The sequence below is a fragment of the Equus przewalskii genome, chromosome 15 (assembly GCF_037783145.1).
Source record: "Equus przewalskii isolate Varuska chromosome 15, EquPr2, whole genome shotgun sequence".
Classification (NCBI taxonomy): Eukaryota; Metazoa; Chordata; class Mammalia; order Perissodactyla; family Equidae; genus Equus; species Equus przewalskii.
This window is the reverse complement of record NC_091845.1, coordinates 20,548,937-20,566,407: the sequence shown is the minus strand read 5'-3', so window position 1 is coordinate 20,566,407 and position 17,471 is coordinate 20,548,937. Positions and strand designations below refer to the sequence as shown.

The 17,471-nt window shown below is 40.6% G+C and overlaps 1 protein-coding gene across 20 annotated transcripts in view; it reads right to left on the bottom strand.

The window, feature by feature from the left end:
- Positions 1-17,471, bottom strand: part of FOXP1 (forkhead box P1) — a 412,016-nt gene that overhangs the window by 130,803 nt on the left and 263,742 nt on the right. The window lies entirely within an intron of this gene.

Sequence of the window (17,471 nt, the reverse complement as noted above, 5' to 3'; positions counted from 1 at the left end):
AATGCTGTGATCTTGGCCCTTAATAACTTTGTTAGTTCTAACAGTTTCTGTCCAGGCCCTGCCTTGCTTTTTTCCAAAATTAGGTTAAAAAAACCCAAAAACCCAAAAACCGTTTTCCTGTCTTTCATCTATCTTTTTCTGTAAAATGAGTACATTGCTAGATGTCCAAGCTTCTCTTCCCAAAGATATCCTGAAGATCAAACCCAGACTTCTAAACCAGGAGTCAACAAACTTTCCATGAAAGGCCAGACAGTAAATAAATTTTAAGCTTTTGCAGGATATAACTACTAAACTCTACGGAAAGCGGTCATAGTCAGCAAAACAAATGACCGTGGCTCTATTCTGATAAAACTTGATTTGTGGACACCGAAGTCTGAATTCATATAATTTTCACGATTCATGAAATATTATTCTTCTTTTGATTTTTTTTAACTATTTAAAAATGTAAATGGCTTGGAGGTCCTACAAAAACAAGCGCTGGGACTTGGCCCACAGGCCTATGTCTGCCAATCTCTGTTCTAAGGCTTGCTCCCTGCTCACAAGCTTCATATTCAAGTCAAAGGTCCTAGAGTCTTAGGGGTACCCTGATACTGATGGAAACTAACCCTCATTGTAGACAATGAGATATTCAAGAGCTCCACAGTCCAGCAGCTCCAGGGGTCAACTGAGGGCCAAACCAGGGAAGTACTGGTTTCAAAGGGGGTAGTGGTAAATGGTGGAGGTGAGAGCAATCCTTATCCACACACCCTGGTTGCAGCTCCAGCTGTTGTCACCATAAGCTGAGCAGAGAGATGAAGGCTCAGCTGGTCTCAAGATCCTTTTATAAACCAGTTGTGTCCAGACTTCTATTAGTCAAAATCCTGATCTACATAAGAGTTTCTGCAAGCTCATTAATTATGCCTTTGATCTGCAGTTACATTACCTTCAATTAAGCATTAATATATTGTGCATGAACTGACACAGTGTCATGCAAAATGGTAGGGCTCCTGGAATACGTTTCCAAAGCCAGTATTCTAAATAGAGGTGTGTGGGCAGTAAAATATTTGTTTTCAAATTCATCTGTGTATACTTTCAAAATTACCGCTCTCTCAATTTTCTTTGAAATGTCTGACCTGCTGTTCATAAGTCAAAAAATATAATCTCTCTTTTGTAGAATTCCAATTGGTAAACTGTGTTAAAAGAGAAAAAAAAAAAGTCAGATTGGCTACTTGCTGTTAGATGGTGGGCATTCAGGCCTCACAGGGCCGGAGTTACCTTAAAGAAAAATCGCCCCAAATGCCCTGCAGACCTCATGGACCAGGCTGCTGCAAGACCATTTTGCCTTCATCAATTAACAGTCCCAAATTCCCAATCACTTGCAGAATGAAGAGGCTTCAATTTTAAAGAAATCAAGTTGGATGTGAATAGGGCAAGACAGGTAAAGAGATGTAAGATGCCCCACTTGTCTTTCTGGTTCTGCGTTGGTAGTTTTTTCTTTCTGTATGTTGCAAAATGAGCAGAGCAGGGATTTGTTTATAAAACATGGACAGAAGAAAGGCCCTGGATAAACACAGACTCTACATTTTAAATAATATTCAAGTTTCTGAATGAGGTATGCCCTAAACTCCTAGAAACCAGGTGTGATTCTGAGACATGGGCCAATTTCAACACTTACCTGAAAGGTATCCAAATGACTTTGGTAGGAAACCAAGTTAGTGATCTTGTGAGACTTACAGTACTTCCCAATTTGGGCTGGCCTAGAAGCATAGTAAAAATGGGCATGTATTGTAAAAATGTGGTCTATAGGTCCATTCCATAGCAGAAATGCACCAGTGTATAGAGAAAAAGAGATAAGCTGCATATTTCAAAGCCTCAGAGAGACCTTCAATACGATACCAACTAGATTATCTTTCTTTGTCCTCACTCGCTGGACTTCTAAAGTGGACTCCAAGGTTAATAGGTGGGTGGCCTACCTAATTCTCAGATAGTACATTCAGGCTCCTATCCAGTGCTACATGCTGGGCGAATTACCCAAGGGCAAAAGCCAACACTCCTAACATCTTCTGATGACCACAGATTGCTTGTACTGGTGAGATGAAGTCAGAGTTCATTTCTACTACCCTAGGAGGAGGCTGGGGAACAGAAAATGAAGGAAAAACAGAATGAAAGAGCCACTGAGATTTCAAGTTGGAAAGGAACTTAGCTGTCACCTTGACCAGTGGTCTTCAACCACAGGAGTGGATAAAAAGCACTTATGAAGGCTTTTAAACATACCCATGCTTGGGCCCATCCCAAGATTCTTATTCAGCAGACAGAGTTCAGGAATCTACCTAGGATTTTAAAAAGCTTTGAGACCTAGATCTTGATGATGATAAAAATTATATTAATTCTGTGCCTCCAGGGTTGAGAACCACCAACTAACCTTTTGTAGATGAGAAACTGAGGGGCCGGCCCTGTGGCCGAGGGGTTAAGTTCACACAATCTGCTTCGGCGGCCTGGGGTTTTGCTGGTTCAGATCCTGGACGTAGACATGGCACTGCTCGTCGGGCCATGCTGAGGGGGTGTCCCACACAGCACAACCAGAGGCACTCATAACTAGAATATACTACTATATACTGAGGGGCTTTGGGGAGAACAAAAAAAAAGAAGATAGGCAACAGTGGTTAGCTCAGGTGCCAATCTTTAAAAAACAAGAAAAGAAACTGAGACTTATAGAGGTAAGTCACTTTGCCAAAATCAGACATGCTTGGATTCAAACTGCAAACAGTGGAGGAAAACACATCAGCATATGACCGAGCCCTGTAGTAAGGCTCCATGTGGAAAGAGTGTCATTATACTGTGGATTCAAAGGCGGGGGGGCATTCCCAGTGTAGACATTCTAGACCTATTTAACTATCTGTAAAATATCTACATATCTATAAGATATTTTTTCTGACAGATGGCAGTAAAGTGTGTGCTTCTTTTTCAAATTGAGGTAAAATTGGTATATAACAGTATATAAGTTCCACATGTACAATACTATAATTCACCATTTGTAAGTACTGAAAGTGATCACCACCAAAAGTCTAGTTTCCATCCCTTACTAAGCAATTGACCCCCTTCACCCATTTCAGCCCACCCCCTAACCTCCTTCCTCTCTGGTAACCACCAATTCTCTGTAGCTATGAGTTTGTTTTTGTTTTGTTTGTTTCGTTGGTTTTTCGAGATTCCACGTGAGTGAAACCAGATAGTATTTGTCTTTCTCTGTCTGACTTATTTCACTTAGCATAACACCCTCAGAGTCCATCCTTGTTGTCACAAGTGGCAAGATTTCCTTCTTTTTTATGGCCAAGTAGTATTCCATCATATGTATGTACCATATCTTCTTTATCTATTCACCCATCAACGGACACCGCAGCAAAGTGTTTTAATGTAATAAAGTCAGAGACATCATGAAAATACCCTGATAGATTGGCGTAAGGTGTCTTGAAGGGCTACCTTCCTCAATTTCACACATGTGTGGGGCACAGGCTAGCTAAGGCCCTGCCAGCTAAGTCCATTTTCCTGAATATCAAAAAATTACCAGTTTTGCCATTACATCTACTGCAATGCAGTGACAGATGTCAGACTAAGAAGATGGAAAGAAAGGAAAGTTCGGTGTTGGGTGGCACCTCTGTGCAAATTAGAAAAAGATGCCCCTTCCTCCAAGTAGACGGAGGCCAGTCCCACACCAGGGTACAAGGCTTGGTAAACGACGGCTAGATTTCACTTCTTGCTAGCTCCCTCATTTAGGCAACCTTGTTGAATGAATGACCTGCAAGATCATACCTGGTCTCCTAAAGCAGAGATCAGCAAACTACAGCCCAAATCTGGCTCCCAGACTGTGTTTGTATGGCCCTGGAGCTAAGAATTGCTTTTATATTTTTAATAGTTTAAAAAAAAAAAAGCCAAAAGAATATTTCATGGTATGTGAAAATTACATGAAATTCAAATTTCAGTGTCCACAAATGAATTTTCATTGGAATACAGCATGCTCATTATGTACTGTCTATGGCTGCTTTTGCATGACAACAGCAGAGAAAGTACTGCCACAGAGACAGTACAGCCCATGAACCAAAAATATTCACTCTCTGGCTCTTTACAGAAGAAGTTTGCTGACCCCTGATCTGAAGGAAGAAAATAGTTAACTATTAAGCCAAATTCCTTTTGTGGATTTAATGAAAAGTTCCAAGCAAATATGGCAGGTGAAATAGTTTCTTTATATATACCAACTTGAAACTGAGACAACGATAGAGCGAGGTCAACTTCATTACCTAGCCACCTTGACAGTACCTTTAAATGTCATCAATCAGTATGTGCCTTGCATGACTTGCAAGGGCTCATTATAAATTACAGCACACGGGCCCCTGACACAAGCCAGGGACTGTAACAGGACTCTTGTGACGTCATGTGATAAAGGAGATTTCTCTGTACAGCTCTATACGGCACAGGGCTGGAGAATTTCCAAGAAATTTAATTTCCAGTGTGCCACCTTTGACTATTCAAGATAATTCCACCCAAGCACCAGGCATCCTTGAAGAAAACTTTATCTTTTCTGGAAAAGCTTGTCATTGGGTGTCATCCTCGAAAATACAAATTTGAAGCTATTTTTTCCAACGAGACAGACTAAATCCAGGATGTAGATTTCCCAATTAGACTCTTTTTAAACATCTGTTGGTAGGCTGCATTTAACATTAGTTTTCTGAGCAAAGCACAATTTGATTAGACTGTCTGAAACCAAGCCAAAGTCTGCAAAATAATAGCTCAATTAAATTCTGTTTTGCTTTCATTTGTCTTAGATTTTCCTGAGTGTGATACTGTTGCAAATAATCAAGTAAACCAATTCCTTTCAAAATGAGAGATTTAGGCATATTTTCCATCTTCCCTCCGCGTTTATTTAATAATCTATTCCACTTTTGCTATGCTTCATTGAACTTAATCTTGACACCACGTACATTTCTGTATTTTGCCTTTAGTTTCTTTTAATTTTCTGTACTTATGAATTAAAGTTCTATGCCATTAATATTAGACCTTAAACAGATTAGCAGATGTACAAAGGCAGGCACAGAGCACTAGGACAGTCAAACAGCACTGCAGGAGTTTTCTGATTTTCACTCTATACCTGGCAAGATTCATTTCATCGACCCAAGGAAAGATTTAGGCAGGACTGACATTGGATTCTTTCAATGCTGTGTTTATGGTCTTGAAATGTTTGTAGAGGCTTATGACCCAGTCTGCATCCTCTTCAACTAAAGCTGTATCAATCTTCCTTTCTTTTTGGCTTAGATACTTCCCTCATTCATTCATTCCTCACTCACTCATTCATGAAAGAAATATCTAAAGGTTGCCTCCTTTGTGCCAGGCAGGATACAGAACGCCACAGCGTCTAGATTTCAGATTAGGGACTAGTTCCTTGGCTGTAAGACAAGCTACCATTCATTCATACAAAATTTTGGGAAGACAAACACAGAAGAGAGACCAGGATGGAATTTTTACAACAGCACGCCCCTCATTTATGCCAAAATTGACACATTTAGGGGGCCGGCCCCATGGCCTACTGGTTAAATTCGGCACGCTCCGCTTCAGCGGCCCTGGTTCAGTTCCTGGTCGCAGACCTGCATCACTTGTCAGTATACAACCCACATACAAAACAGAGGAAGACGGGCACAGATGTTAGCTCAGGGCAAATCTTCCTCAAGCAAAAAGAGGAAGATTGGCAATAGACGTTAGCTCAGGGTGAATCTTCCTCACCAAAAAAAAAAAAAAAAAAAAAGGGACACATTTAGGAAAATAATGCTCCATCCCAATAATGCTGATAACAGTAGTGGCAGGGATGATGACTATAGCTAGCATTTATTATTTGTTGTGTGCCAGGTACCATTCTAGGCTATTTACATGTAGTAACTCAGCTAATCTTCACAACAACTCCATAGGCTAGACACTCTGATCGTCCCCATTTTACAGATGAGGAGCCAGATGAATTCCCATCAAGTCTGGTTAATCACAACATTGGCTACAAGCAAAAGGACAGGCTCTGTTATGTTGCTAAAACGTATATTTGAGCAGTGACCGATACCAAGAGAATGAAAATATAATTTGGAGTTTAACAAGTATTCATTTTCCCCTTGAAAGGAGTTTATATAGTTATGAGAAAAGCTAACTTTTCTGAGAATTTACTATGTCCCAGGCACCGTGCAAGCACTTTTCATGCATTAATCATTTAATCTGCATATCACCTTCAGATAGATGAGGTAATCAGCCACATTCTCTAGATGAAAAAATGGAAATACAGAAAGGTTAAGCTACTTTTCCAAGGTCACACAGGAGTAAGGGTGGTGCTAGGACTTAAACCTGGCTGCCTGACACCAGAGGCCCTGCTCTGAATCACAGTGTGCCTCCTCTCACAATGTTACGAAACACAAAACTCTGAAACTCTCAACCACCTTGCTGGGTTTGTACGGTGACCCAGCATACGAGATCCTGTGCCTTTAAGGACAAATCGCACCTCACTTTTGACCATGAAAAGATATAGTTTCAGGATAAGAATACAATTTGTTCAGTCTCGGATAAGGATATAAGAAAAACACAAAGTACATGTTTAATTTTGGATCATATTTCAATAGTTACCACAAGATCTATCAGGCTTCTCAGAAAAAAATAATCCCAAATACTTCTCTACTCTGGTATGCGATCAGCATAGACTATGTCAGAAAAGTATGTCAGGTTTGGCAAAGAGAAGGCACACTTACCACCACAACCTACTCCAGTGCCCAGGGCAGACATGGCTAATCAATCACGGTGAACCTACAGAGGCCATCCTGGTTCCAGGATCCTTCAAACAGCACTCTAGGCAGAGCCACTTCATACCTAGATCAAATGAAACCTCTCTGCTCTGTCTATTCAATGTGGTTCAGAGTCTTACTTCTGTTTTTAGAGTAAATAACAATCCCTTTATGCTATCAAATAAAGAACAAACCAGACGTAATTTCACCAATGTCTTATTAAAAGCAGCTTCGTTAGGTCTGACGAGGGAGCTCTTCCGCGCACAGACTAGGGAGCGCCTGCCCTGCGGGTCCTGTGGCCCATCAGAAGGAACCTGCTAGGCCATAGCAATAGGCATCAACGACAAAGAAGCATGGGAAAACAGCCTATCACATGGCTTCTAGTTTCTTCCTGAAAAAAGCAGACAGAGACATAATTCTCTTGGAATTAAACTCAAACACAACTTAATCACCAGGGCCTTTTGTCTAAATGGCAGGTGACAGAACAAGCAATATCTGCAATCCTGGATTTTGGGGACTCTGACATGTTATCAAATGAACTGTGCTTATGTCTTCTCCAGAGGGAATCATGGCTCTGAATTCTCTGCTCCCCACTCCCCAGTAAGGAGACTACAACCTTCTTGTCAGGACATCTAATTTAATCTAGAGCTAGAATGCTAAGAAACCAGACGAAGGCAGCATAATTTAGATTTGGTATGGTAGATGAGAGTGGAGCATGGAAAGTTTTTAACAGCACAGTGACATGGCATTTAGGGAGAGGCTGAAGCGGTAGGTAAGGTAGGAGATAGGCATGAAGAACAGAAGATGCTCGAAGGGGATGGAGGCGGTCAGGCATCATTCTTTGCCAAGACCTAGGCACGTGCCAAGTGAAGGTGTGTACTCTGGAACAAGGTAGCAGCAGGGAAAACACAGAGAAAGGAATGGACAGAAGACACCCAGTGGAAAGTAAAATGGCAGATCTGATGACGGATAACATGGTGGGGATGAAGGAAATTAATAAGTCAGTGATGACTCATGACTGACTAATACGGCCTAGTGACAAAAGTGATGAGCCGGATTAAAGATAATTGAAAGTGGTGTGATGGTAAGCTAAGAGAGAGCCATGGAGGGGCAGTCAGGAGGGGTACAAACGGGTTGGAGTCATGGGTGTAGACGTACAAGAACAAACAAAGAGGAGAGACGTGCTATTGGAGAAGATCAAAGGAACTGAACTTTGGGAAAGGAAGGAACCTGTATTCAGGAAGAGAACTGAGAAGCAGAAAAAGAGTGGCCGGGGGACCAGGGGGCACTGAATTGAAAGTTTAAAAGAAGGCAATTTCCAAAAAGCTGAGTTAGCCAAAGTATGAGTTAGCTACTAGGAGGTCAGACAGGTTGAGGTGAGGATGGAGACATGGCCACTGAATTTAGTGACAGTAAAAATCAAGAAATGATAAGGAGAAAAGCCAGATGTAAGGGAGGTTAGGAAGGAAAGTGGCTGGTTAAAAAAAAAAAAAAGTTGAAGCAGCAGGCAAAATATTCAGGTTCTAAAAGCTCGGGAGTGAAAGGAGGAGCTAGAGGAGAGTAGCTGGGAAGGACTGAGTCATCCACAGTTTTTCGACTACCCATTTACAATCCACACTTTACCACGAACACCGAGAAAGGCTGAGCCCTGTCTGCTTGAATGTTTACCAAGTTTCCTCAATGGGATGTAACATAAAAGGACAAGGGCTGGCAGTCTTCGCCCAATTGCGTCCTGGCAGCTTTACATTCTACTACTTAAGTAGTTAAAAATCTGTTCTTTTGATGAAGGGGGACAAGTTAGGAACAGAAGGCGGCAGCCTTAGACCCTTTAGAAATGACTAGTACTCAGTCCCCACAATTTACTGGGCAATAATTTCAAGCTCAAACAAGCCCAACGACGAGGCGGCTGAAGTCCACCCAAAGTTCAAAATGGGATATGTTCTCTTTAAAATTTTGAGAGCGACTAAATATGACAACCATCTGATGTATGAAAATTATTCACAACCAAAAACAGACAGTCTGGAAATAGCCAGGATGACTTCATTTAGACAGAATTGCCCAAATCTGTTTCTAATATACACAGTACACATAATAAATTTTTACAATATGACAAGGAAAACAAACTTAATAAAAGTTCCCGATCTTTTGTTACACAAGCATGCTATATTCATGCTATGTTTATAATAGTTTGCTCATGATATCACAGCTCAGTAACAAAGGCCCAAGCAATACAAAAACAGTTACTAGGCATGACATCAACTCACAACTACCGTAATTACATCGGTACACAAATTTCCCAAACTGTACATTTTCCAAACTGCTTCTCAATTTCAACGGCTGCCTTTAGACAATTACTTGCAGAGTTGTCTGCAGGCTTTGAGTAATACCCGTCTTTCTTCTCTTTCCCAAGCGTCATTTCCCTTTAGAAAGTGCATATTTCAATTACAAGCACTATTTTTCAAATATGCCCAAAAACATATGTCCAAATTAGGAGACAGTGTGGTCTAGTGGTTAGCGACAAGCATTAGGCATCAGCAACTCTGATTCTGTTCCTTTCGCTGTCCCTGTTTGCTAGGCCCAGGCAGTAGCTCGGGGAGAGGGAGCAGAATGTAACGGATGAGAGCAGAGATTCTCGAGCAGGACTGTTTGGGCTGGAATCCCAGCTCTGCCACTTATCAGCTGTTTGGCCCTGAGTAAGTTAACTTCTCTATGCCCCACTTTCCTCATCTGTAAAATGAGAAGAATAATAGAATTTATCCCCACATGGTTGCTGTACAATAGTTGGCTCCTAGAAAGTACAATTTAAGTGTTTGTTATTTAATATTATTACTATCATATTTTGGGGAATCAGTTTCCTGTTTAAAAACTTGCCTTAAATTATCCTGACCCATGGTGAATTGTGTAATTTTTCTAATGTTAAGACAATGGTTTCATCTTGGTCACATTACCTGGACATAGTGAGGTTCAGTGAATAAAGTCTGAAAGAAGGAATGAATGAATGAAATCCATAGGTTCTGCAGTACTCAATAATCACAGAAGTGAAAAATCTTATCTTCTAGAAATTGGTTTTCCTCCTATTTCTCTAATGGTTTGCTTTCATATCCCTGCAGCTAATGTTGATAAATACCTCCAACCCAATTGAAATAATAAGTGCAGGGGAAAAAAATTTTCCTGTGATTTCAGAAGCATATTTCTCTAAGGATCAAACTTTTCGAGCCCATCCCACAGGCGCGACCTCTGTCTCACTGTGTTGCGTGGTCAGCTGGCTTTCCCGACCGGGCAGGGTGCCAGGGGAGCGCGACTACCCCCATTGTCACTTCTGGTCCATGGTGCTCACACCAAATGCTGTTATTCTAGGCTTCAGGAAATTTTCTAACCACTGGACAGGGTCCAATGCTGTGTGCTAATGAGTTTCAGATTGGAGGACTTCACTGTGCATGTGTCAGAAAAGTGCCACGGTTTATGGCGGGGGGGGGGGGGGGGGGCAGGGCAAAAAAGACACACAAAAAGCAAGAAAAAACAGTAGTTAAAAAATGCTGGCTACTCAAATTGACAGGGAACGTGACCTCTGCACTTCATCAGAAATTCCTGCAGACTTACAAAATAAAGGAGTTTGCTTTTATCACACACTGTGAGACTCATATGGAAAAATGGAAAACACTACATCACTTGACCTCGGCGTGCCCCCTTTCAACCACAGACGAATATTGTGTACAAAAATTCTAAATCAACTTAAGATGTTCAAAAAAAAAAAAAAAGCTCTAATTTTCTGCATTAGACTTGATGATTACTCTTTTGGTTCTTGAGATTTTACTTAGAAAGTTCACACAGGAAAAGAACTCACGATTCCAGGAAGAGTATTTTACCACTTTGGGAATAAGAATGCAGTGGTCTCTGTCGGGTGGGCATAGCATCGTCTATCTACCCCTATATGCTCCCTGGAAAATAATGAGCAAGCCTCGCTTACCCAGGTTTGAAAGTCACCCAAGACTGAATCATGATTATTTGCTTACATTAACAGAACATTAAAACCAATTTTAAACAACTTAAGGAAATTCTAGCCATCTTTGCTTGGTGATTCACTTCTTTGGGAAGCTTTTTCTCCCTTCAAGGCAACCAACAGGCTCGATAGCAAGACGTCTCATCATGCTATCACAGTCTATCAAAGAACGATCCCTTCTTAGGAGAGTTTAACTCACAGGACTTTTTTTGAGTAATGAGATTACATTTCAAATTTTTTTTTGCCGCACTTAGTACTGGCGACTTTAAAAATCCAATACTTTCACATCCTCGAACTGTCATCAACATTTTTTCAGACGATGTCAATAAAATTGATTGCTTGCAGTTCTGAATTCTGCTCTGCACATGGAAACAATATAATTTGTTTTAAAAGTATTTTCGATGGGGGCGGAAGGAGAAACAGAACCTCAGCAAGCCTATCCACAACATTGGGGCGGGGTGGGGAAGGAACCAAAAGCAAAGCGAATGCTCTGAATATTACGGTCTGCTGGAAACTTTGACAAAAATTCCCGATGTATAAACCCTAAACCTTACTGTTGTGCTGACTGATATGTCTTCCTGTCAGATATGAATGATGTTTCTGGAACATTAATACGTTCATTAAATTCTAACTCCCTGTACTTAAAATATTCTGTGCTTTGGCTCAGAGGCATCTTGACAGCTTTGTTGTAATCATATATGTGAGGTCCCCAGACTACACAGTTGTTGAGATGCCTCATACCTACAACCAATCTGTTGCTTTTACAAGTTTAATCTCGGTATTAAGGAGCTGATTGTGGAACCACGTCGATTCGACATCTTCCACTCAGTTGTATATCACAGAAAGCGCCATGGGTGGTGACAGACTCCCATGATGCCCTGCAACCGTACATGCCTCCAACTCCCTAATCTGTAATACTACAAAATACGACTCTCTCTTTTTTTTTCTTTTTCCAAAGCACAAGTGGACGACCAGCAAGGGTCCAACAGTGTTATTCCTAATTACCTTTTTTTTTCACTCTTGATCCTGTGGCTCTCATAATTAGTTACCTGGGGCTGCAATCCAATTTGAAGTGATGACAAGAAAGTGATCCATGAAAAAGTAATAAGTTAAATCCAATTTCAGCCTTCCTCTAATTAAATGCACATGGAACTAATGACTCCAACCCTAGCATTTCAGTGATAATGGTAATTAGCGAGGTGGGAGTCGCTCTCTTTTTCAACACTGGAGGTGTAAACCACAAGGTAAAATGGTAGGAGCACTCTTAATTACATGTGTCATTTTGTCAGCAATTTACACATTTTTGACCAGTCAAGTATGTTTTTTCTCCCCTGTCCCTCCCCACCTCTGAGTCCCAACAATGATTAGAACATACTATTCCATGTTCCGACACACAGAAGCTCCCAAGAGCACTTCAGACTTGAGAATAAGAAATAACTTTTCTCTGCTGTTGCTCACTGCTGTGACATACACAACACATACACACACACACACAGAGACAAGGCGACAATTAGGATAATTACGCAGATCTTAGTCCTCTTAATTGAAATCTAGATATTTAGAGTGGAATTGGTTTTTGTCGGTTTGGTTTTATTTTTGCTTAGGATACAGAAAATATAATAATTTGCTTATTTATGGAAAACATGGCACTCAGGAGATGCTGAGTAAATACACATCAAAGGAGAAGCAATAATGAACTTCCTGATGGCACACTGGTTGTCTGTGGTCCTAAAAGACCTGGCTTCCCATCCTGATGCCGTCACTGCCTGTGTGTCCTGTAGCAAGTCACTTAACCTCTCTAAGTTTCGCATTTCCTCACCCATAGAATGGTTTACCAACTGTTCCTATACCACGGACTAGCTAGGGAGCTGCTCCACATCAAACACTTACTAAACGTTAACTATCTTTGCACACAGACACACATGCATATGGTGACAAAGGCATGCTTACTCTGAAAATATCTGCGCCACACTTGCATTATAATGCTTAGATGCATGGAAGTATGGTGACCATCTAATTAAATGTGCAAACTGGGATACTTTCAAGAGTGAGAATTCTTATTAAATACACTAAGTCAACAGGCACAGACTGGGGCTGTCCTGGGCAGACCGGGGCACAGTGTCTCTCGATACACAGCTCAAGTGCAAATAGCGCAAATGAGCTAACTCATTATGTTACAACTCACATCAGAATGTTGGAGGCAAGGATAAAATATATAATTTTACCAAAAAAATTCTTAAAACAAGACTATTTAATCTGGGCAACAAGATGGACTTCTTGAGGTTCATTAAACCCCCATAACTGGATGCAAAATTCTGTGTGCATGTGCGTTTTTTTTTTTTTTCGAGAGGAAGGGTCACTGTTTCTATCATATTTTTAATGGTCTGTGTAACTGAAAAGACTTAACCACTTTTAAAGTATCATCTCTATTTTATTCTTGCTTATCAAGACTTATTTTTTAGGGTTTTTGGATCTCCAAAGTTGTGGGGTAACAATGAAATCTTAAAAGGTACCCCAAATTGGGGGGGCTGGCCCCGTGGTCTAGTGGTTAAATTCAGCATGCTCAGCTTTGGTGGCCTGGGTTCACTGGTTCAGATCCTGGGTGTGGACCTACACCACTCGTCAGCCATGCTGTGGTGGTGACCCACATAAAAAACAGAGAAAGACTGGCACAGATGTTAGCCCAGGACTAATTTTCCTGAGCAAAAAATTAAAAAAAGGTACCAAAATTTCAAAACTTCCTATCAATTTAATGCCAGGGATGACAATTCTAGACAATGTTAACTCCAGACATTAAAAAAAAAATAATTTGCCTCTCTCTCCTGAATTATCCACCTTACTAATTCAGCGCATAGGGATAGTTTTTAAGTGTTAGTATTTCAAAACCATTCCATTTCACTATCTACAACATAAAACTGTAGTTTCCTTTAAAGGTTTCCTCTTATCAATTTATTCCTCAGTGAATAACGTGGAAATGATATGAGGTACTAAGATTATATGTGGCATTAATGTAAAGCAAAAATGCTGCCTAAAGCACATTTTATATAACTGCAAATAAAAATGCTAAAAAACACCTGCTGAATCTTGTATTTTAACCTCCTGTACTTAAAGCAGGAGTCCTCATTCTAATCCTGTGCGTCCAACTGGACTAACAGGGTGACCTTCCAGCGGACTTCACCATCCTTCCTTCCACTGAAACGGCCTTCTGGGTGAGAGGCTGGCACATGATACCCACTTGGAAGGAAGGGGATAGGCGGGAGAAAAAACTATCAGATCACTGGTTTCAAGTTCAAATTCTTTATAGATGGCCTGAAACTGTGGTCAGCTTTCCACCGTAGGCAACACACAAGGTTTACTTTCTTTCCTAACTTTAATGCTGCCAGAATACACATGTACTTTTACTTTCTTAGGAGAAAATGTGTCATTTGATTTCCTTCCAGTTTATGTACTTGTGCCAACAACTAAAATGCTTAAAGAACCAAAATGAATTACTACCCAGAAACGGTGGTCAAAGTTCCAAAATTCGATCAATAAAATTGCTCATCTACTCACAAAGTAATCTGCAGCCAGTAAAGTTACACGTTTTCGAGGTTATGAGCACACCTGCACCGCTAAGCATTTATTTCACTTGTTTGAGCCATCTTCAGAAGTATATAAATATTTATAAAAGCAAGCCTACTATTTTTATTCACATATAATTTTCTTTTTGCAGCGAAACCTTGTTAATTCTTTTATAGCTCATAAGCATCCTGAAGGCAGGGTCTGCATCCTCGACAGTTGTGTCTCTGTGAGCATCAGCCTTATGCCCTGCAAGTCGTGGCTGTTCCAGAAATGTTCACCAAGCTGGATTTAATTAATTCACATCATTCTGATTCTGCATTTACAATGGGGCCAATTTTCAGTTTTCACTGGTATCATTCATAAAAAAATTTGCAAAGCAAATTAATAGACTAAATAAGGGGCTATGTAGGTTACTGAGTAGATTATTTTTCAAGAACTTCAGAAGCACTATCTATACCCAGTTCATGCCTTCATTATAAACCACGTCACCCAAGAATGCGGCCAGCTCGTATCTAGTTCAGTATGTGTATCTGCGAAGAGCGTCATTTCTCTCTTATTTACTCTCATTTCCCTGAAATTAGTCCAAATCGGTGATGTTTGACTACATTTGTGATCTCTATCGAGTAACCACTTATAGCCTCCTCTAACTTTCCATTTTCTTTTGTTTGTATCATCAGCCTGTGAAACTGGAGAGCACTGCCAAACAGAAAGCAGGGAAGTGTGAGATATGCTTAAAATATGAGTCACAGTATATTTGGGGATTTGGGTTTCTTTCTTTTTTTTCCTCAAGCTATCAGCAGATCAAATCCTTCTTTCCTGTCAAGCCTTCCTCTGTGCGCAAGATCTGAAATTCGCTAAAATAGGTCTCTCAGCGTAGCTATGAAGGGTAAGAAGATCAGAGATGAACACCGTTAAGATTTGTTATAGGATTTCCCTTTCATTTCAGAGCCACTCTGGCTGAGATGCCCCAGCAAGGACATGGCACGGCAAGATATATTTAAATGTGAAGGTCATTCTTTCTGTGAATCACCAAGTCTATATACATATTTTTATAACGAGGTAATAGACCATTGGCCTAGGTTAGTAATTTCTCCCCTCTGTTTGTGGAAGGCCCTTCAACCTAATAAAGCTTAGTGGATTTGCATGACTCTACCAGGCAGCTGAGGAGATAGACTCTATGACGCACACGCGTGTGTGTGTGCACACACATACACACCAGTCAACCAACTCTTTTATCCCCCCAGTCAACTCTTAAAGCTGGTCTAAATTCTCTGCTTGTCAACTCTCCCACTGAGCGGGTAGGAAGGCACTCAAAACAACTTCTTAGCAAAACCAGCATTCAAGATGGCCCCTCGTCCCACACTTTTTATACAGACTGAAGTGCTCAGCAGAATGTGTTAGATTGGCTTCGACACTGTCCTTGCCAAGAAAAATGAAGCTCTCTGTATCATACTCTTCTGGTGGCTAAAAGCCTTACAACAAGCAAGAAGAAAAAGAGCCCTCGAAAGGAAATCCCCTGAAACTTTACTTCATATATTTAGCCCTAAAGGAACTTCATTCATCTTGGAAAAGAAGTTACCTAAAAATGCCATATGTTTTAAAAAAGCAAGTATGAAGGAGATAAGTCTAGTATAAAAAATTACAAATGATATTCAATAATGAAGAGCAGTGCATCAGATCGAGTGTGTCTGTGTATACTTTTCTCTTTATTATCTCTCACCAAAGCTCTCCTATGTGTAAGATCCCCCCGCCACCAATAATATATTGTCATTTTCCCAATGCACGTGGGGTCTGATAAATTCAAGAGGACTCAGAGTATTTTTAAGGCTGTGAGAGCTCCAAGAGGGAGGCAAAAAGAATGGACAGTCATTTGAATCACTGAGTGACAGGTTGGGCTAGCTCCCTGTATACATTAATAAATTAGAATTTTAATTGTGTCTCTGTCTGCAGGAGATGCCCCAGTACTTTAATATGTACCAACAATTGGCTATGTTCTGGAATCTGCAATGTGGCCTCCGTTGCTGACCTCTGAAACAGAATTCCCAGTCTGACTACGGAAACTGTTCAGTTTGATCCTTTCAACTTATTTGAATCCTGACAAATAAGCTCACAGCTGAAAGGTCAACACAGTCATATTTCATCCTCCAGAGCTGTTCTTAAGACATCTGCACAACAAAGCACTTCTTATAGCACCTGACATGGGACCTCAATGGCACTGTACCTCATTAAAAATGTCCCCAGCATTCACACATATTAAAAGGCATATGGATTGGTGATGGTTTACCAAAGAACCGTTTTTGGAAGTGTTAGTAAACCATGCACATTGTCATTCAACTGTTCCAATAAAGTGTTACTACAGTGCTGAACTTTCCCTAGACAGTGACAATTTCCCAAGTAAATGCAGAAGAACTAGAACTTGTTGAGCAAGATCAGTTTGATCTTCGCAGGATAATCTGGGAACTGGTAGTGGTTCACCCTGATCTGAGAAAAGTCAACACAGCTAGAAGTTGGGTTAACCAGGGGATCATATTAATTGGCACCAAGTTCTACCAGTCAGTTACTGTTCATAGATTCTGTCCCCAAATATCCAATGTGAGAAACTCATCTTAGCCTCCCATTTGGGGGATGCCCACTATAAAAGTGGCTGAGCGATGAAGGCAGTTGAGCCACCCACTACCTGCAAGTGCCCTGCCTTGGATGTGAGCGTGCATACCTTGAGTCAAGTTTCTTTGAAATTTCTATTACAATTTTCTACTCTGAGTTGAAAATGCAAATTAGATTTTTATGAACTCACTCCTTCTTCTACTCTGTTAACCCCTGTCCTCAATGTGCTTGAAATGAGAAGTTGCTAAAACAATCTTTTCGGCATCTTTACATAAAAATTGCTTGTCATTTTTTATTAATGATTCAGAAGTATACTGAAAACTTCCACTGAAGAACAGAGTATTACATTCATTACTAGGTATATGAAAAATACAATATCCTCTTCAGTTCCCTTAACAGTTCTTGATGCTATTGACTGAATAATTCTGTGTTGTGGGGGACTTTCCTGTGCAATGTAGGATGTTCAGCAACATCCCTGGCTTCTACCTACTAGACAGTCAGTAGCCCCATACCCCACAAGTTGCAAC